The sequence below is a fragment of the Aulonocara stuartgranti genome (assembly GCF_965226115.1).
Source record: "Aulonocara stuartgranti genome assembly, chromosome: 5".
Classification (NCBI taxonomy): Eukaryota; Metazoa; Chordata; class Actinopteri; order Cichliformes; family Cichlidae; genus Aulonocara; species Aulonocara stuartgranti.
The window spans coordinates 26066237-26087800 of NC_138943.1; the positions used below are offsets into that span (position 1 = coordinate 26066237).

The 21564-nt window shown below is 39.6% G+C and overlaps 1 protein-coding gene across 6 annotated transcripts in view; it reads left to right on the plus strand.

The window, feature by feature from the left end:
* Positions 1-21564, plus strand: part of dlgap4b (discs, large homolog-associated protein 4b) — a 146565-nt gene that overhangs the window by 18899 nt on the left and 106102 nt on the right. For 5 of the 6 annotated variants that reach the window (XR_014276933.1, XM_082534347.1, XM_082534350.1 and 2 more), the window contains exon 2: positions 18977-19043. The exons of the other annotated variant lie outside the window; for it this stretch is intronic. The gene's annotated coding sequence lies outside the window, so the exon portion shown is untranslated. The remainder of the gene's footprint in view (positions 1-18976; positions 19044-21564) is intronic. 6 annotated transcript variants of the gene reach the window in all.

Sequence of the window (21564 nt, forward strand, 5' to 3'; positions counted from 1 at the left end):
GGACATGTCTCTTCCTCCTCCTGTGGTGGCAAGTACTTATCCTGAAGTATTTTTTGTGTAATACTGACCTACAGCGTGAGTCATGTTACTGGTTGCAGGAAAAAAAGGTGTAAGGATAAAATCTAACATTGTAGTCTTGCTGCAAGAGTGAGTGAAGCATTACTGTAAAATTTTCAAAAGCAGTGATTAGTCATTATGGCCCTAAACTGTGGTCTAAACTCCTTCAATTACTGAAATGTGTGCTCATCTCATTTTATTATAATAATACCAAAGTATAGCAGTGTGTACTGGAAGTCAATTTAATTACCAACTCATTAAAGCCTTAGAATTAGATTTGGAAAAACGAATCATGTACAGATGTTTGGGGATACAAATATTGGTTTGTAGTGGTAATACTTAGAAACATTAGGTCATCACTGTTTCAAGATCAATGACACGAGTAGTAATTAGTTCTTGTAGACTTCTGGGCTTTAGTCCATTCTCTGACTTGTGTAACATCTCGTACGTCATGTTGTGTGACCAAGGTCACAGACAGAATTAACAGCAGAATTCGCTCTCTGTGACATTGCAAGTAAAGACATATACTTAGTGTGCTGAGCCATCTGGATAACCACTGTGTGTGTGTGTGTGTGTGTGTGTGTGTGTGTGTGTGTGTGTGTGTGTGTGTGTGTGTGTGTGTGTGTGTGTGTGTGTGTGTGTGTGTGTGTCAAAGAGGCAGTAAGAAGGTTGACCTTCACAAAGACAGCTCTGCACTTGTCCTGGGCTGTTAGCTGGTCGCATGAGCCCGTGCATATTTGATACAAAGCCTCACTTGACCTCCTTTAAGGTGCAACAAAAAGCATGCTTTGTGAAACATCTCCTCAAGTGTGCATATTTAGATGTTTTTATGCCTAGCTTATGTGTTATTTACTCCAGCATAAGCGCTTAAATGACTAAACAAGCAAGAGGCCTTAAGTTTGTCGTGCCTTAAATAGGCCAACTGCTGACCTGATTGTCAGCCCTGCTGTTAATAGAAATAGGAGTGGTGCTTCTGTGGAGCTAAATGATGCTAAATGAAGAGGAAGTATATGTAAATGTACATGCTTCTAGGCTGTGCAGGCCGTTAAAATGGCCACACATGACCATTGCCTTTGTGAGCATGCACACACAAACAAAGACAAACAACTAGCCATTTGGACATATTAATAAAAGTGACATGAGGTAAAAGCCCTGCTTGGTAATCTGTAGCCCCAGCAAAGGGACTGTTTTTGTTAGGCAGAGATGGTGAAGTCTAGAGTGTGCTATGTTTATGTGAGTGGGAAGGACAGAGAAATGTTCGTGCATCCGTTTGTTGCGTCTTCTCACTAGTCAGTACCAATCAGGCTGATAGGATACTATCAAATGTGGATTATTTTACAGTGGAAAGCTCTGATTTTTCCAAATCCAGGCTCTGTTCTGAGCAAGCTAATGCCAGGGTGCTATGAGGTCAGCTTCTGTCTCTTTTAATGCTGTTGCTTTTATTCTCTCTGCATTCTTTACCTCCTTTTCTTTTCCTCTTTCTTTGTCCCATCCCCCCCTTCTTTCTCCCTCCCCTTGCAGAAACTGCCACTGTCCTTGTTTTTGACCTATATCATGACCTGGACAATGTCCTGACAACACAAGGAACCATCAGATTTTGTCCCTGTGCCAGCTTTAGCTCCACTCAGCCATGAGCCATCGTGGTTTAATATGTCTGGATTTCGTCATCGTTGACTCATAGCAAGACCAAATGTATTTTATGAACAAAGTGCTGGATCTTACATAGGCTTGATTTGTGTCATTATGCCTTCCAAAAATGCTAATGTTAATTTTAATAACTGACACGTCATCTTCAGTTATTTCAGTTTATTACTTAAGCATTTAAATATGGGGATAGGAGGATTATCACGGCACTGACAGTTGCTTAAGGGACTATATCATCTGTTAACACTGACGTGACTCATGCCATCAGAATCTGTTTTTCTTCTGCAGGATTTCATGCACTACTTTCTATTAATGCAGCCAAAGTATCTCGAGCATATGCTGCCATTCCTGGGAACGTTTATGTTAAATATGCAAGGAGAGAGAAGCGCCGTGAGATCCTCGACTGAAGCCGACTTACTTTTTAGCTCCTCCTCTCTCGTCTACTTGATCTCTTGCAGCAGATCACTTTGTTTTAATTTGAAAATAATTAAACAAAGAATAATCTCTCGAGAAGAAAAGTAACACAACAAAAGCAAACATCTGTCTAATAACAGCAGAAGAGGAAGCTCTGAACTTCTTGTGGTGACAGCTGCAACAGGATTAGTGAATCGCTGTGACAGCCTGACATCTGAACCCAAGGGTAGAGCTAGCTGGTAAAGTTATGCTGATAGTTGTTAGCGACTGGATTCTGACATTGCCTGTTGGTATTATTATAACTGTTTGTAGAGCAGTATCCATGCAAGAGCTTGTGTCATGGTTTTTATGATGAGGGCAGATTTAAGAAGGATTTCTGGTTAATCCTTTAGGGGTTGCCCATGCTGGGAGATAATAGCTCACTTCAGCTGTAGTGCTGACAGTACAGATGAAAGGTGGATATCTCCTCTGGTCACTGGATACTGATGTGTGGCAAAAACAATACCAGGAAGCGGTATTCTGGTACTTCAATAGAGAGAGGCTATTTAACTGTCAAGTTCTGATCCAATTCAAGTACAAAAAACACAGAATATTTGAGATGTTTGTACATTGCATGAAATGTAAGGACCTAGCAACTGTGACCCACCTTCCCGTATGTGTTCTTCCATTAGAAAGCCTCAAGTTTAGCATTTTGGCTGTCACGATCTTTGTTTATTGAAACCAGATGTTTTAATGATAGTTCGGAGCAGTCAGACTAGATTACAACTACAAGCTCGGTTTTCCTACCGATGCGTCCTTTTTTTCCGTATTTTTAGGTGTGTTACTAATTTTGGCTTCTGTTAAATATCATCCTTTTACACCTCTGGTAATTAGAAGAAAGTGATATTTCAGGGATTAGGGGGAGGGTTAGAGAAACCAGAAAAGAAACAGCTTGTTTCAGACAGAGGATAAAGCTGCATAAAGGGCCACCTGCTAATCACTCTAATACAGTTCTGGAATAAAATATAGAAGTTGAAAAGAACATAACAGTTCACCTTTAACGTCTGTGTTTCTGTGTGTCTCTGTTCTTTGCTGGATGACTGTTGCCCTGAAACATTTCAAAGATTTCAAGCATATAACATTTTAGATTATACTAAAAATAGCAAAGCTAATTTCAGTGAGGTGCTGTTAGTGCGCTCTACAAATTAGAAAAAAATCATCACCGATCACTTTCCCCACCTTTGTCTAATCCTAAGTGTGCTAATGCAGAGTGTCAGCTGTAGCCCTTGCTAAAATTGTAATCAGATTGAACCAGATCCTTATCTGGGGCGATCGTGGCTCAAGAGTTAGGAGTTCGCCTTGTAATCGGAAGGTTGCCGGTTCGAGCCCCGGCTCGGACAGTCTCGGTCGTTGTGTCCTTGGGCAAGACACTTCACCCGTTGCCTACTGGTGGTGGTCAGAGGGCCCGGTGGCGCCAGTGTCCGGCAGCCTGGCCTCTGTCAGTGCGCCCCAGGGTGGCTGTGGCTACAATGTAGCTTGCCATCACCAGTGTGTGAATGTGTGTGTGAATGGGTGGATGACTGGATATGTAAAGTGCTTTGGGGTCCTTAGGGACTAGTAAAAGCGCTATATAAATACAGGCCATTTACCATTTATCTGTGCAAAGAGTTCATTATCTGACCACTTGGTAACCTCTTAGCGACCAGAACCTTCTCTGAGCGCAGAGGTCACACACAGACTCATTCAGCTCATTAAAATAATGTGCCACTACTACATCTGGATTGCGCTGTAAGCTTGTGAGTCAGCTTCATCAAGCACTGACCTCATTTGGTGATTTATGATGGGTTATGTGTTTATTCAAAGATGCTGAGGTATAAATTTGGCTCAGGAACTTCCTTGTGGCAATGAGGCGCTGACATTTGGGAGTTTTTTTAAAAAGTGGCATCCCGGCCCCGGATAAGCAGAAGAGGATGGATGGATGGAATTTCATCTTAACATGTTAATATGGTAAATGATGTCACAATAAAGTATTCGTTTTGGTCAGCTGCAGTCACATTGCCACAGAGCACAGATATGATCCTTAAACTCACCACATATTTCTGTAACGGGAATTTAATGCAAGTGCCAAAATGAGGGTTTTGTCCTAAGACAGTTAATATCCCAGAGCGCAAAGCAAATTCACGATTATTATAATTTTGTGCTCCCCTGGCTCCATTTTGTTCTTTCCACGCTAATTTAGTTTGCTCTGTGTTTGCATGGTTTACACCTCCACCACAAATGTAGCGAAATATTCATGTGCCTGCAGTCAAAAACAGCTCCAGCAACAAGATGTGATTAATTTATATGTGCAGAATTTGAGTTTTAAATATTACATTTTTGTATGTTTTGTCCTTCTCTTTATGACTGTAATTCTATTATGGATGGCCATGTACTTTTTTATTTAGTGTTACCATTAACACCGTGCTTGACTTGTGTATATGTAATTATCAGCTTGCTATCAGTACGGTATACTAGGATTGTCATCTTTTTATGACCATTTAGAGTATTTTTAAATGCTGATTACCTTATTTACCTATACAAATATTGTTTATTAATATTTGTTTTCCATCATAAAAAACAAATTAATCATACATTAATTTAATTAGGACAATTAATTAACTGTAAGGATTTAACACCAATAACTGGAGTTAAGAGATTACATTAAAGGTTGTCCACTGAGGGGCATAAAATAATTTGTCTGTGTTGGGAGAACAGTTGTCAATATTAATTATGTGTGAGGAATATTTTACTTCAACTTTTTTTATCCAGTGGTTTCATATAAAAAGCAGTGATTTCACATACTGAAAGCAAAGCACAGCAGATGGAAACAACACAAGGTAAACACAGGAAGATGGCTTTCATGCATTTCAAAGATCGTCTGCAACACATTTCATAGTAGCTCGAAGTAAAAGATAATGTAGGACAACACTATGCCTCCTTTAGGGCAGGTTGTAAAACACCTTTTAAAGCAGGAAAAGAGGCGTCGCCTTTGTGCTGCATGAAAGGTTAACTTGCTAGTATGTTGGTGTTAGATGGGAATCACCTTGAATGAAGACCAAGCGGCAACAACTGCTGCAAATTGACATGTCTTGTGTCCAGACATGGCTACTTTCTCCACAAAATCAAACTATTTCATTTTGTATAGCACCATCCTAACTTACTGCCATCCCTGCTCCCACTTCTTTACACCCTCTCTGTCAAGTGCCCTCTCATGCTTTTTATCAATGAAGGGGCAGAGATACAGAGGTGCTGCCATCCATCTATTCCTCCACAAATAGCTATTAGAGTGCACAGCTTGTTGTAGCCACACTGCTCTCAGTCAGCAAGGCCGAACCATTACATATGTTTGCATGACCTCATACATACAGAGGTAAGCTCATACACACTGTACTTTTGTGATTTGCACACATGCATATGCACAAACCCACATTAAGTAATTATTCCACTTGTGGTTTTCTCTGTTTTTGTACTTTTGTGCAGTTGTCTGAGAAACTGCTGAAGAGCTACACGTCAGACTCTGCAGGCCTTAGTTAGCATGTTAAATGTTAAAATTCAGTACTGTTGGGAATTTTTTGGAAGGGCAGCCACCAGGAAGCTTCTTACATATCTAAAAAGAACATGGAAGTGCAGGTTTGTTTAGTAGCATGTGAATAAACCAAGACTTCTGGAGTAATGTCCATCAGACAGACAACATCAACTTAGAAATATTTGGCCACTACACACAGGGAAAAGATGTTGCGTTGGGTTTGTTGAGCAGTCACAGGACCTGAGCCACTTACAGCTATTCAGTCGACCATGAACTCCTCTGCATGTTCAGACCTCAACCTGACTGAACAGAAGCTGTCCATGAATGAATGTCTGCAAACCTCAATGAACTGAACTGTGGACCAAAATTCCTTCATACAGAAAACAATCACTTCAAGTTATTGCTGCTAAAGGTGATTCTACAAAATACTGAATCATTGGGTGCATTTAGTTTTTGATATGACCGCATAAAGTCCTATGAAAAACATTCTTTTTCACAGGACTATATGTGTAATTTGGGGAGAAGAACCCAGTAAGATTTGGCACACGAATGTGCAGTTCTCAGCTCGTCAGAGGATATTTTAGCATCTTTCAGCCATTTGTTTTGGTTTTCTCGCCCACACCTTTTATATTTTGGTTCTTTCTCACGTCTTTCATGAGCACTGCTAGCAAAAAAGCAAGTTTGAATTCCTAATACCAGCAAACAGACACTTTACTCTGCTTACTCAGCACCATATGAATCCATATAAATCCATATAAATCCATATTCCTCTTTGAATGACTAAGGGAGTCTCAATAAGAGTTGAGTGAATATTAGATTTACATTAAAAATGTAGTTTCAAGTTCTATGAATGTTAATGTTGCACCTTGTTTGTTTGACTTATGACCTTTATGGAACAGCAATGAATCCATCCGGTAGTGAGCTTGTTCTGTCCTATAAGTCCAATAATAGTAACAGTAATACATGCTGCAATTACAAATGGAAATGGTACATTATAAACAATAGATTACATTTCTGACTCACTTGTGAGAAACGATATGTGGTACAATTTTGGGTTTATTTGACTCAAGATTAAACTGTTGCAGTCTGGCTCAAAGTTAAACACTCTGATTTCTGCTGCAGTCTGAAGTAAAACTCAGCAGCTTGCTGCACCTGAGGGAGTCAATGAAAGAGGCAGCCACAAGTGTTTCTTTCTAAAATAGTTTATTAAAAATGAATTTGGCCAGTGGCTTTTTTGCCTTAACATCTGTTCTCTTTTTTTCTCCTTCTTTGACTGGGGTTCAGTAGATACTGTGGTCCTCTGATGGTAATGTATACCGCAATCGTTCATGTAGCACACATATGTAGGCTATGCACTGCACAAAATAAACACATATATCGAACATAGTCTCTGTCATAGATCAAGTACTACCGTGTTTCTTTTATTTACTTAAGTATATCCTGTAAATATACATTTAGATTTAGAATCAATGCCTAGAAAAAAGGATGGCCCTAATATTGACAGGCAGCTGTGAATGTCTGCCTACGTCTGTGTGAGTGACGCATTGCAGACCTGATTGAATCTCACATACAAAACAACCAGTGGGCAGAAAATTTGTCAGTGAAAAAGCATGTTTTCCTTTTTTGGAATTCAAATGACTTTATGCTACTGAGTGTTCTCCTCTTTATGTATGTGAAATAGAGAATAACCGTGTCACACTGGAAAGGCAACACGAATTTCTTGTTTTTTACCCTTTTATCTTTGAATGATTTTCATGTACGTGCCACAGCTGGATTGTGAAATCATAACACGGATCAGAGCAGCTAAAGACAAGAAACTAATTGCTTATCAGCCCATTTTCGTACAAAGAGAAAAGCTCTTGCTGTGTACAAGCACATAGGTATATAAACCGTAGCTGCATTTGCGCTTTCAGTTTTTCTCACCTTATCAATTTTTGATCAAGGCTGCAACTGAATTTACAACCGCATTTCTGCCACTAAGAGGTTTAAAACAACAAGAAATATGTGTTAACCACATAGAGACAAACGAAAATGTATTTATTCATCTTCTGCATGAAGACGGTCCAATCTAGTACTTTTATTTACTCTGCTCAAATCAGTGTTTACAGTTGATGCACATTAGCATGTGACAGAGTTTCAGGCATATTCAGCTGAGTAAACTACTGCTGGACAAAGTAAGCAGTGTGTCATCGTTTAATATGACACACACTTATTTGCTATCTTCCTCTAAGTGTTTTGGAAAAGGGGTCTAACTTCAGTACAAGGAGAGAAGATTTATTCTTTGGCCATGAAGACATTTGCCCCAGTCCAAGAATGCTATATCTCATTTTGGAAATTAGACTTATGGGTCTTTCAAAGCTGTTTAAAACAATAAACATATAACCTGGCAACTGATTTAAATGAAATACATATTAATCAGGACAAGAGCTATGCTTACCCTAGAAATCATGAAGTAACAAATCCAGAGAGACAGAGAATGACAGAGATGGCGAGTGCAAGTATCATAGTAATTTGAACCTGAGTGATGGGACTGTGAATCTGGAGTCAGAGAAAACACATCTGTAATGAATCTGCCTTCACCCCGTTGCTTTCTCATACTGCCTTTTCCTGTTGCCCCTCCCATCCCCCCTCTCTCTCCATAAGCATTATCCAGCTGGATGCCGTCTCCATGGCAATTCTTATGGATCCTTTTGACAAGGTCACCTTCACTTGAGAGAAAAAGTCAATAAGAAAAGAAGGCAGATGGCATCTTTAGGATACATAGAAAATAATATATTTTGTTAAATTTAAGTCTGTGATTAACAAGAAGAAAATGAGGAGAGAGGAAGATGATGGGTTTCTTACTGGGGAAGAAAGATGTCAAAGGAGATGGAAGAAGATGGTGGAAAACAACAGAAGAGAAGAGAGGGATGGGGGAAGGGCACATAAACAAATAGATCCGTTAGCAAATCTCAGACTGGAGAACTGTGCTTAGTCCACAAGGAATAAGGGAAAAAGGGGGGGAAGGGGGGAAAGCCACTCATTAGTTCACTCTTTTCTTACACACACATTCTTGGATAAAGCTCCAGATTACCTGGGAGCAAATTACCAGATGGATGTGAAGATGCCAGCTGGCAGTTGGGATAACATGGTTTTTCTCATACGCGCACATACTCCGTCATGTTTCACTGCACCTTGCCTCCATCCGCCAGGGCCATTCATCATGCTAAAGTTAACCCACTTTGACTCGACCTGGCTGTGGCCACAGCCTGTACCCCCTGCAGAGACTGCTGGAGGTTGCCATCGCCTAGGGACATCAATATTTCAGGCTCTCTCAGCACTCTCGCTCACACGGGCCACTCGCAGCCCGAGGGGAGGTGTTGATGGAGAGACAGAGGCAGGGAGAAGGTTAGAGCTGGAGACTCATAAAGAAAGGTAAATTACAGTGTGAGGGATGAGGTGGCAGAAGCCATGAGAGAGGTGAGAGGATATGATGCAAAAATTATAGTGTGCAACTTGAACAAATGAATAAGGATGCTAAAAAGAGGGGGATGGAAGAATCACTAGGGTGGGTGAATGACATTAGGTTGATAGACGAGGGAGCTGCTTAACACATATTGTTTCTGTTTTCTTTTTGGGTAGAAGCTGCTGCAAGAAATGAACAAAAGAGAGGAATACTGTAATGGGGATGATGGGAACAATTTCTGCATTTATGAACTGAAAATCCATTTGTCTGAGAATTAAGCGGTCAGTTATCTCTTGAAAATGAGGTAACCTACAGATAAAAGACAGATGAAGAGATTAAAAAACAGGATGAATCGAGAGGAGCTTCACCAGATGCTAATGCATGCCCCATCTGACTGCGGATGACAGAAAGCCTCCTGCCCTCTCCTCCTCCTCACCCTCTTGTCCTTTTGTCTCTGTGTGAAAAAGCTGCAATAGCCAACTGTTGCTACGACTGCAGCTGTTGCCACAATGGTGGTCATTAGTGGGGTTGTTACCATAGCAAGGAGTCCCATGGGCAATCAGATGAGAGACACTCTTAGCTCAATGATGGCTGATACACTGAAGTTGGTTTTAGGTGTATTTTTCCAAGCAGTCATCATGGTGATTTATAGTTCTCTAAGCAATATGATGTTATCATTGATCTAATACTGAGTGAATATTTCCAGTGACCAGTGATTTGTCTGCACTGGTTAGGCTGGATAAGCCATTGTACATCACATGGCAGTATGCGATTGTGTAACGTTTGGGCACATTTCACAGTTCAATATCTTATAGAACCTGTATTCTGTATGACTTTCTCGATCTCTCACATGCTTGCGGAGGAATTTTACCCTACTCTAGATTTTTGCCTCGTTTCATTTGCTGGCATTCATTTATAATGCTCACTTAAGGTGCCGACACAGCGTTTCAGTCAGGTTGACATTTGGACTTTGATCCTATTCATAACCCTGGACAGCACCTTGATTCCTTTCTTTTTGAGAGGTTCTTTTGTAGATTTGCTGTGCTTTGGATCATTGTCCTGTTGCATGACCCAGTTTGGGCCAAGTATTAACAGTTGTACAGATCATATTTCCCGCTAGAGTACATAGGTATACAGAGAAGTTTGTGGTCGACTTGAAGAGTGCAAGGTGCACATCTCCTGGGGCTGCAAAACGAGACCAAATCTTCACCTCTCCACCACCATACTTGACAGTCAGTTTGAAGTGTTTGTGCTGACATGTTTCTGTGCTAAACATCTCCACTCTAGCCTCATCTGTCAGAAGCACATTGTTGCTGAAGTTTTGTGGTTTGTTCAGAGTCAACTTTGCGAGCCTAAGCCGGCTGCCATGTTCTTCTTAGAGAGTAGACTCTTTCTCCTGACAAGCCTTACAAGAAAGCTATACTTGTTCAGATATTTTCTAATTGTACTGTCATGAACTTTGACATGTTACATACTAGCTGAGGCCTGTAGAGTCTGAGATCTAACGGTTGAGTTTTTTCTAGTTTTTTTGAGGCATTGCATGGTCTGACCTCAGAGTGAATTTGGTGGTAGATCCATTTCTGGAAAAACTGGGAGCAAATTAGCTGAAAAGCTCAAGGCTGCTTTGCTTATGATCAGTTAATCAAATGCATCTCATTAGCAGTAGCTGGGTGCTGCTTATCCTCTTACTTCCAATGCAAGCAGTAATGATGTAGTTAGTTTTTCACAGGACAGCATAGATCCTATGCATCCTATAACTTGGTAAGTGGACTGATTATACTACTTTTCTGATTCTGGAGTACTCAAAGGGGCGACTTCAATCGTGAAACTGATTAAGCTGATCGGCTTTTCTGTCGCGAGTCCGTCTCTCTTGTTTGTTTATCACCCACTTCGCGCCAGAAAGAGGAAACCAGCAGCTGAACAACAGCAGCACGTTTAAGCTTGATAATCTGTCGTTAGAATTTATTTAATATTACTTTGTACACCAGGATCTTTTTCTACATAGCTGACGCTGGTAACTGTGCAGGGGCAGATCTAGCAAAGTTTAGCCAGGGGGGCCGATAGGGCGTTAACAGGGGAAAGGGGGCACAAAGACATACTTTTCTTTCTTATTCTCATTTAAAATGTCTAGCTTTTAATAATGAATTATCTGAATCTTATACCCAAAGTTTTAATCTGATGTAAAATGAATAGAAGTCCATTACTGTATATAGTAACTATTAAGTCTAATATACCCTAGTAAGCTATACTACTTTTTCCTTTGGGAAGGTACCATCTGTGCAGTCTGCAGTTCTGTTGAAGAAAGATGTTGAATCTATTTAATTATTTGAAAAATAATTTAATTCTGTGCATTTTTTTCACACTGCATCAAATTAAAGTTGATTACGTCGATTAAGCATCATAAGGTGGAGGGTGGTTCCCTATTTTTTTTTTTTTGCTGGGAGTTTGGAACCCTATTAGTTAGGTTGCTTACTCTTTAAAATACCAGAATAGGGAGGATAGACAGTATTGCTGAACTATGAAATATTTTGGGTGCAGTGTATTTTTTGCATACAGGTATAAGAGAATAGCTTTAGTGTTTTATTTTTTAAAACTTGAGTTTGAACTTATACAAAATGCAGCAAGATATTAAAAAAACAGTTTTATTTATTAAAAACCACTTTATCGGATTCATATCGGTATCGGCCGATATCCAAATTTATGGTATCGGTATTGTCATGATCTGGTTATAGGGACTCAAACGCAGAGCGGTTAGATGTCTCCAAAATGCAGTTTATTTACAGTTCCAGTGCACAATATATATACAGTGAAGGGAATCCAAAACTCCAGGGAATCACAGGGTAGCTCTCTCACACTCGCTCACGTCTTCTTGCCCACACTCACACACGTTCACATGGCAGGGAGGTCGCAGGTCCGGGGGGGAAGGTCTGAAGCAGAAGAGAAGGGAAGTCACAAACTAATCACGAAGCACAAGTCCACAGGAGCTGTGAGAACACTAACGTCAGTAGTACAATCATCCAGCGACGAGAGGATCTGTGTTCCATCCTCAAATAGTGCTCCCGGTGATGACATTGTTGTTGTCAGGTGTGTGGGCCAAGGGCGGGAGCCCACAGTGAGCTCCACCCAGGCAGAGAGGGAGAGAACCGAAACAGCAAATGTAGCCTTGTGGGGCCGGCCGGGCAGGCACGGAGACCATGACAAGTATCGGACATAAAAAAGTGGTATCGTGCCATCTCTAATACAAATACAGGCCATTTACCATTTATACAACATGGCTGATTCATCCATATTCACCCATTATACTTAACCCTTGTGTGGTGTTCGTATTTTTGTTACTCAGCCAGTGTTCATGGGTCTGGTGGACCCGCTAGAGTTTTGGCTTTCCAAATTAACACTATCAAACAATTTTATGTTAAATTACTCAACAGATGTTTACTTCATCCCAATTACAAGACATATGAACAGCAAACATGGTTAATTTTTTCCCTTTACCTTTGTTAGATCACATTTATGAATTAATGTGCTTCTCGTTTTTCTTTTATATAAAATGTTATAAATAAATCAGTTATAATCAAGTGGAGTGAGTGGAAAGACACAACACATTTACACGTGAAAAAATAATTAATTGTTTAATTTTTCTTTTGAAAAAAACTGAACACGGGTCTCACAGACCCGAACACCATACAAGGGTTAAATGGTTTCTATCTACCAGTCATACTCCGATGGATGCATCAGAAAAAAAAACTTGGGGTTAGTATCTTGCCCAAGGATATTTGGTATGCAGACTGGAGCAGCCGGGGATCAAACCACCAAGTTTCTGATCAGTAGATGGCTCTAACTATCCAGCCTAGCCATCCCTATCCCAACTCTCTATCCCCGACTTCTATTTCACCCCGACTTCTTCAAACAACTACATCAGAGTCATCTCCAATTCTACTAGTCTTCTTAAGGGCACAGCAAAGCTTTGAAGTTTTAGTGAGTAGTGAGACAGAGAGCGATTGTACCAGTGGTCACAGAGTGAATGGTAAAAGTAAGTGGTGTTAATTTGAACAAGGCCGTGAAAATGAGGGACATATTTTTCTGATTGTTTCATGTGTTAAATTATAAAGCACAATGAAACACACCCTCCTCTGCAAAACCCTGAGGCAAGGTGCCGCATTGCAGAATTTTGTTTAATTGCTGTCTAACTGCAAGCTTGATCCACGTTTCGCTGCTCTGTGTGTGAGGCCAGTGGTTGACTGGGTATTTCACTCAAAACCAGAAATTGCATCTTCAGGGGGACCCAAAAGAGCAAATCCTGTTCACCAGGCTTGTTAACATTCATCGTCTCAGAACCGTAAATGCCTCTAAGAGTTTTCACAGTAATCACTGTATAAGATATTACAATCAAATTCATAGTGGTGGTTAGTTGGTGCTGTATCTTCTATTGTGTCTTGCCTTTTGTTATCTTACCATTTAAAAGGTTTTAAACATAATAAAGAAAAACTCTTACAATAGCATCAACATTTGTCAGCATTGATGGACTAGCTAAAGAAAGTATGCCACAGCAAGGTCACTTATAGGGGACAAGAAGTAGAGCAGGAAGTAGAGCAAGAAAGTAGCACTCACATAGCAAAGCAGCCTTTTGCAGTATTCTCTCAGGAGCGAGCTTCAGCAAGTGACATTTGATCACAATAGGGATAGCCAAACATTGCTGTTCAGAACAAAGGAAAAATATGAGAGCAAACTGAGCACTCTGCCCTGTAATTTAATGTAACCATGGAGCAAAGTGAGTGTGGTTGATTAAAAAAAAATACTCTATGTTTTGCTTACATGACTAACAGATGTAATGACCACATAGTCACCTAGTGGAAAAATTAGCATCATAGTGATCTTAACATGTGTGGGTGACAGTGAGCCCAGTAGTGGTGGTGACGGTGATGTACATGTGTTTTCTATCTACAAATCCTTTTCAAACAAACAGATAGATAGATAGATAGATAGATAGATAGATAGATAGATAGATAGATAGATAGATAGATAGATAGATAGATAGATAGATATCATACGTATGTACAGTTTACTATATACTGCAGACAGAAACAAATGAGACAGGAATATGATGTGATGTTTATGTATTTGAAAACAGAATTTTTGGCATCAGTGTCTCAGTGGGGTATTCTCTGCTGGCATTACGCCTTTTGTTATGTGATAGTGAAAATGAAAAGAGCAGGATTAAGGAGAGGAGGGGAGCGTGTTGATTGTTTATTTGCAAAGCAGCTCCTCCAGTCAGATCAAAGCAGGATTGTGAATGATCAACTCCCAGCATGCAAAAAAGATAAGAGAAAGAAAATCTGACATATGAAAAGCAATGTGTGCGCAGGGTTTATGAGAAAGCAATTAGACAGAGTGGCAAAAAAAAAGTTTTGTGGGTGAACAATAAGAGGCAGAAGAGATGAATGAGTGATCACAAAGACCAGGGGCTGATGAGCAGCAGACATGCTATGCGACCTGCAATGAAATGTTTAGATCTTGCTCAGAGACGCTGCCTCCAAGCCAAAAGTGTGTCACAGGAAAGCTGAGCTAATTCAGCAGGATAATGTTGCTTCAGTGAGTTTCTGCTGCATTCAGGCCTCCTGGTTAGCACTTACTGTTACTGTTTGTGCAGTTCAAGCTGCGAGAAACCAGAACACCGTGAACTACAATGAGGAGTTTAGCTTGTACACGGGCGAGCCAGCCCTGCAGCAAAACTCTGCTGGGAGGATCTGCACTCGTCACTAAACACTGCTCAGTCACTTGAAATTGTTTTTTTTTTCCTCCTCATGTGACCCTAAGAGCTCCAGAGGCTGGCAGTGCACCATAATTCAAAATGCAAAAATCAAAGCCTTGTGCACTCTCCAAGATCAATGTTATATTGGCAGAATTAATGACCTCAATATATGCAGTAGTGTATATGCAGTAGTGTAAAGCCAATGTATTAGCCATCACATTATTGTTTCTTATTCATGCAGCTTTTGTTTTTCAACTTGGATGAACACTGCGGTACTGACCTCATTTATAATACGTTTGAGCAATGATCAGTCGTTTCCCAAAATCAACGCAATATATCAGCATACAACTAACTATATTATATACTAGAGGCTGGAATGATGTGTAATCTAAATGCAAATCTGAATGAGATATTAGACATATTATGAGCACTCTGAGCTCTTGACATACATATTTCTTCGTGAAATCATATACATAGTAATAGAACGTCATATATACATGTTTACTCATGGTTTTATGCATCTGGCTTCAGCTGTTAGCTGTTTTCCAGGCAAAGTTAACATAACATGGTCATCTTTATGTGCATGTTGGTAGAAAAAGATTTAAAAAAAAAGATCTGGTGGCCAAAAACACTTCCCTCATGCAAGCCCACTGAGTGTGAAGGGTTTTTGGCCCTAGAAGATATGCTTCTCTGTCTTGTTTATGCTGTTTGTAATATTACTTTGGTGAAAAGGTTAATTACAGTTTCATGAATGCTACAGACACGTTGATTATGGCTTGAAGGCTGTCAGTTATGCTTCAGGAAAAATTTGGAGGGAGTTGGAAGTATTTGACATTTCTATGTGTGTGCGTGTGTGTGTGTGTGGGGGGGGGGGGGGTGAACTCATTCACTCATGCAAATTTTGTCACAGGGAACTTACTGTGGCACATTAACACACATGAAATGCACAAATGACCCGTGGCTAATGAAAGATGAACCCAAGGGAGCAGACTTAATTTATGCTTGAAGTAGTTCAGGGTTAGGCCTGAGGTGTTGGCCTTAAAGTTACTGATCAGCCCTACCTCTGTGGCTCATCACGGCCACATGATGTGGGGGCAAATAAAATAAACAATGTGCAACTCTGGAGCCGTGTCGTTCTCTTTCATGGAACTTAAATGTAAGAACAAGAAAAAAAGAAAAAACCTTTGCAGGTGAGCAACATAATCTTCACATTTTTTACATCTCACAAAGCCAGTGTGAGGGTTTATTGTTGAAATACTAAGAAGTTAAACTTTCAGCAGTAAATACTTGATTAGAAATTCAAGTAATATGAGTTGAAGTCAAGTTTACCTTGAACTGCTATTTTTCAGTCATTTGGACCTTAAACGGTGGCTGTGCTTACGTAATAGAGAAACTGCTAAATTTAACAGCTTAATACATTACTTGGCCTCCACCAACAGCAAACAACAAATCATTTAACGAATACTAAAGACACAATATGTACTTTTCATTGTCTCAGTAGCAGATGATTAATTCCACCGTGAACTGTTGAAACTCTAACATTGTAAAATGTGCATATACCACTGTCTTGGTTCTGTTATTTTTCCAATACCTGCTGTTGTAGTAATAGATAGTGCATAGATCACTCCAGACATTACCAAGAAGTTCATCAGCAGTTCTTTGGAGATCTCGACAAAGTCACGTAGAATGACTTTCACAGGCTGGTAATCAACGTGTAACAAACGCTGGTAATGGATTACTATAACCAGGGCTGCTGCATCATCTCAGATCTGGCTCATCAGATCTAAGATGAATGAATGAGAGAGAGTGGTCGCAAACTAATCCACTAACTCACAAGATGGTTTTATGACAAGCCGTCTCTCCAATTCATCATCTTCATCGGAAAGGTGGTTTACGCTAGTTGAGACCCAGACGATTCTGCAAATTTTCATAATTATGTCTTTAAGCAGCTTTTGGTGTGTAGTAGTTGTGTTACAACATGTAGGACAAAAAATTAAGTTCACAGTGTGGTTCATAATATCAAGAGTATGTTAGGAGAAGGTCAGGAGAGAGATATACCACTGAGTATCTGCAGCCGTCTCTAGAACATGATGGAGGCTGTGTCATGTTTGATGCTGGGTTTCAGCCAGTGGTGTTGGGGATCGTGTCAAAATTGATGGAATTATAAACACAGAAAAGTGCCTTCAGATTTTGATTGTGATCCACCATAAAATACTAGAAGGCAACTAATTGGAAACACCTTCGTGGCGATGATCCTAAACACACTGCCAATGCAGTAAAAGTATTGCAAGATAGAAAAACACAGAATGGAAAATTATAAGTCATGCACTGGACTCCCTTGAGCTCGGACCTCAGCATCATTAAAGCAGTGTGGCATCGTGTTAGGTCCAAAGAAGAGCTCTTTAATATCTTTTAAGAAACCAGGAGAATTATTCCTGAATGCTATTTAAAGAAATTACAAGAACGCTTGTCTAACAGTGTTCTGTAGTGATGAACTATAGCATCGCTGTAATTCTCCTTCTCCTGTCTTTTGTGCAATATTCATTCATTTTCTCTAGCATTTAGGCTGTATTGCATCAAAGTCATAGTCACTTACAGAACTGTGATTGTGCCAGCAGTCACATCCAGTGTCTGATTTTGAAGACCTTGCAGCTGTTTTAGCAAGAACAGTAACTTAATGGCTGGATGTAATGAGGTCTGCTCTACAGTGTAGCAGACCCAGCTGAAACACTTCAGTCCTCCTCAGAAAAGTATCAGTTATATATTCCACTTTGTCACTTGAAACAGTCGTCTGTTTTGCACAACACCGGGCTGATATAGATGTAGTCGGTGAGTTTTTATTTATTTATTTATTTTTTACAGTTTTCCTTCAGATAATTTGGCAGATTTATTGCAGCAATTACGGTTCTCAGCTCTCAGGGTGCATTTCCTAAATCAGGCGGTCTGCAATACAGCAACAAAGCATGAGTGAATCACTTCCTGTGTGAATGTCCCTGAAAAAGCCAGGCCACCAGATCAGGGAACACTCCGTCACTCCATTTTCACAAATTGTCACTGAACTCACACCAAATATTCCCCCTCGGGAATCAGAAAAGAGCTTACATCCACTGCTTCTTCCTGTATTTTGTTATCTTTTCCTCGCTGGGCCACCACATATCCTTATTCCTCTTCCGTGACACTGCTGTTTCCTCTGTAAAATGTTTATCTGAGGAAGTCCCTCCATGTTCACAGTTGTTTCTTTATTGCACTCAAGCTCTCTAAATACATTTGACAATACTTGGACTCGTGGCTCACAGCCGTGACAATTAGATGGACTGTGAAAATGTCAGAAACATTTTTGACTCTGCTTTGGTAGCAGATGCATACACATTATTACAATTATGCCTAGTTATTTGCCTAAATGTACGCAAATACTAACAAAGAGTGAGAAATTCTTTATTCTCTCCTGATGTGCTCACGTAACAAACTGTTTTGAAAGATGTCTCACATTTTTTGACAACTTCAACCTATCTTTCAGAAGAAAAAAAGAAAAGTAAAGCTAGAGTGACACAGCAGTCTATATTTAGTGCCTTTTTAAAAAATATTTGGCTTTTAAATTTCTGTATGACTGTCGCAGCACAGAGTAAAGCTGAATTGTTTAAAGCGTTTTCTGTTGCAGGAATTCAAAAAAAGAAAAAGAGCTTCTTGTAATTGATGTACATAGTCAAATTACTGCTTTATAATTTTAGTGAGCAATTTGTTGAAGGCATATTGCATAAGCAGAAAAATATTTCTCCTGTTCTAGTTCCTGCAGATTTATTGCCTCCAGAAGCATTTTCCTAATCTAATCTTGGGTTTTTAATTAAAATATTTTATCTCTTAAGATGTGATGTTTTCTTATCTTCAAAGACTTATTGAATTTCTAAATGAATGGAACACAATAAGCAATATTGAAGAGAATGAAAAACATGAAGAAAGGGCAATAATAATGCTCACTTCTGCAAGTCAAAGTTAAGCTGTCTAGCGAAAGTCTGACAGAGTCTTAGAGGACTTGGCTCGTAACTTCATTTTCATCATACTATAAATTAAAATGACACAGTCTGTTATAATCCCTGAAGTTGATAAGGCATCTTTATTTTTACAGGATTTCTTCCTCTATGAGCCAGCTCTTCACTGACCTCAAAAACAAGCTCTTTGGCCGCCCCAGTGAGGTACAGTAGATCTACTTCTTTTTCCCTCCACCCCATCACCACTTTGATGTTCCGTCTTCATCTATTGCCTATTTTAGCATCTTATTGCCAGGAACAATATAAGTGCAGTACTAATGTGATGTTCGCTGTCTGGTTGCTGTTGTTGAATACATGAAAGCCGCTTAACCACCAGGAGAACTGGCTCATAAAGAGCTCCATAAAGACAGCACGCCTTGACCTTGCCTAGACTCATAGATCCTGAAGGCTGTGGGAGGCAGAACTTGTTGTCCTTTGCCGAGAATAATAAATCTCAGAGGGTGTGTGGTTGCTGAGGCTAAAACCCGATCAGAATAGAAATGTCAGAGTATTTGATTTTAAATCATTTGAATGTAACACGAGTACAGTAAGTATGCTAGTGTTGGATGAACATGAACAGACATGTTTTGTCATTTAGATGCTTGTACAGTGTTGCCCGCGAGCAGCAAGCATTGATGGAACGTAGCTGTGGTGCACAGCATCATGGCTACCCTCGCTCTTGCAGGGCTTCCCTGAGGTACAGCACTGACTGGACTGATGATTTCACACTGGATTAATTTCAGTCTGAGCACAAATCTCTTCTGCAGTGCTATCTATAGGAGAAAACTCCACCAAACAACCATGGGGAGGTACCTGAACGTCTTTATTCTGCTAGCAAAGGAAGAATTTGTGTATGATTAGATACATAGAGAGATTAAGAATGATGCTGGATTTCATAGTCAGTTCAAATGTGAAAGAAAGCAGATAGATTATGTTTTTTATTCTTTTGAACGTGCCAACAGAGAATAAGAAAATGTGCTTGAATGCCCTGTGAATGTGTATTTTGCTAACTTTGCAGCGTCATTAAATGTAGCTCCTTAGTTTTTGTACTCAAAGACACAAATCAATACCCTTCCTGCAGTTCCTGCATTAGTGATTTCTTTTTTCTTTTGCTTCACTGAGTTGCAACACAAACACACACAACAGTGGCCCATTCATTGGGGCATGCTGAAACATCAAAGGTGACAAGTTTAAAAGCCTAACTCTTTTGCAGTCTTACGAACAAAAAGATCTTTGATAAATGTTTGAACACATACTGCCCCCTGTATTGTACTGACTGCATTGAATCAATGTTGCCTAAGAAAAGTACACTGAAGGGAGGAATCATACAACTCCAATACCAGAAGAGTTGAGAAGCTGTGTAAAATGTAAACAAGACTGCAATAATTTGTATATCTCTATCCATCCATCAATCCATTCATTCTGTTTGTCTAATTCAGTGTCGTGGGGGGCTGAAGCCTATCTCAGCTGCCATAGGACGAGAGTCTCAAATCTCACACGTTCATATTTTATTCACAATAGAAAATCAAATATTTAAACTGAGAAAATGTTTAATTTGAAGATAAATGTTTGCTCATTTTGAATTTGATGAGAGCAACACATGCAAAGAGCAAAGTTGGGACAGGGCTATGTTTACCACGGTGTAGCATCTTCTCTGTATTTAACAAAAGTCTGCAAACATCTGGGAACTAAGGAGTTTAGTTGCTGGACATTTAGGAGAGAAATGTTGTCCTATTCAAGTCCGATATAGGATTCTAGCAGATTAACAGTCCGGGGCCTTCTTTGCTGTATTTTTCATTTCGTGATGGTCCAAATGTTTTTAGTTGACGAAAGGTGCTGCTTGCAGGCTATGCTGCTGTAATAGATGCAGTATGCACTTAGCATTGTCTTGATGAAATGTGCAAGATCTTACCTGAAAAAACATCCTCTGGTTAGGAGCATATTGCTCTAAAACCTTTCAACACTAATGCTGTCAATTCCAAAGGCAGTAATTCTGCTCTGTACCATCAAAAATGCAGGTTTTTGGAGATCGCTGTTTGGTCGTGTTGGCGAACATAAGACAAAACTCAGACCACTAAAATGTCAGCATTTTTCCAACACACGCTTTCTAATGATGCCCTCGCACATTTCAAACTAGAATGACTCACCTCACATTCTTAAATGGATTTAAAGCACATGAACAATGTGCGTTAGCAGAGAGAAAAACAAGATATGCCTGTTATATTTGACTTTACAAAAATCAGCCTCTTCTTAGTTAACAGATGTGCTTTGTCTCAATAATTTACATAATTCCCCTGTTTTCATTAACATAGTAAGACATGTAAAGTGCCTCTCTACTCACCATTTAGTATCCTCTTAGGATTTGATCCAGTATTGCTGTTTATTAATCACACAAACATTATACGCTGCACTTTTGTTTGCTGTTAATATTGTGTTAATCAACGGCTGTAAGAAGCACCATCATATATAATACTGCATTTCATATTAGTGCTAATTAGATACATAAAATCACTATATGCAAAATTTTATTTTGTCCATTATGTGAATTTAATTGGTGACAGTGAACAATCGAACACTCACACATTTGGAATTCAAATGGTTATTGTCATAAATGCATATGTTAATCGTGTGGATGCTGTCTGCAAAGATAAAGTGAATGCATTTATTCAGGATTGTTTATGTAAAA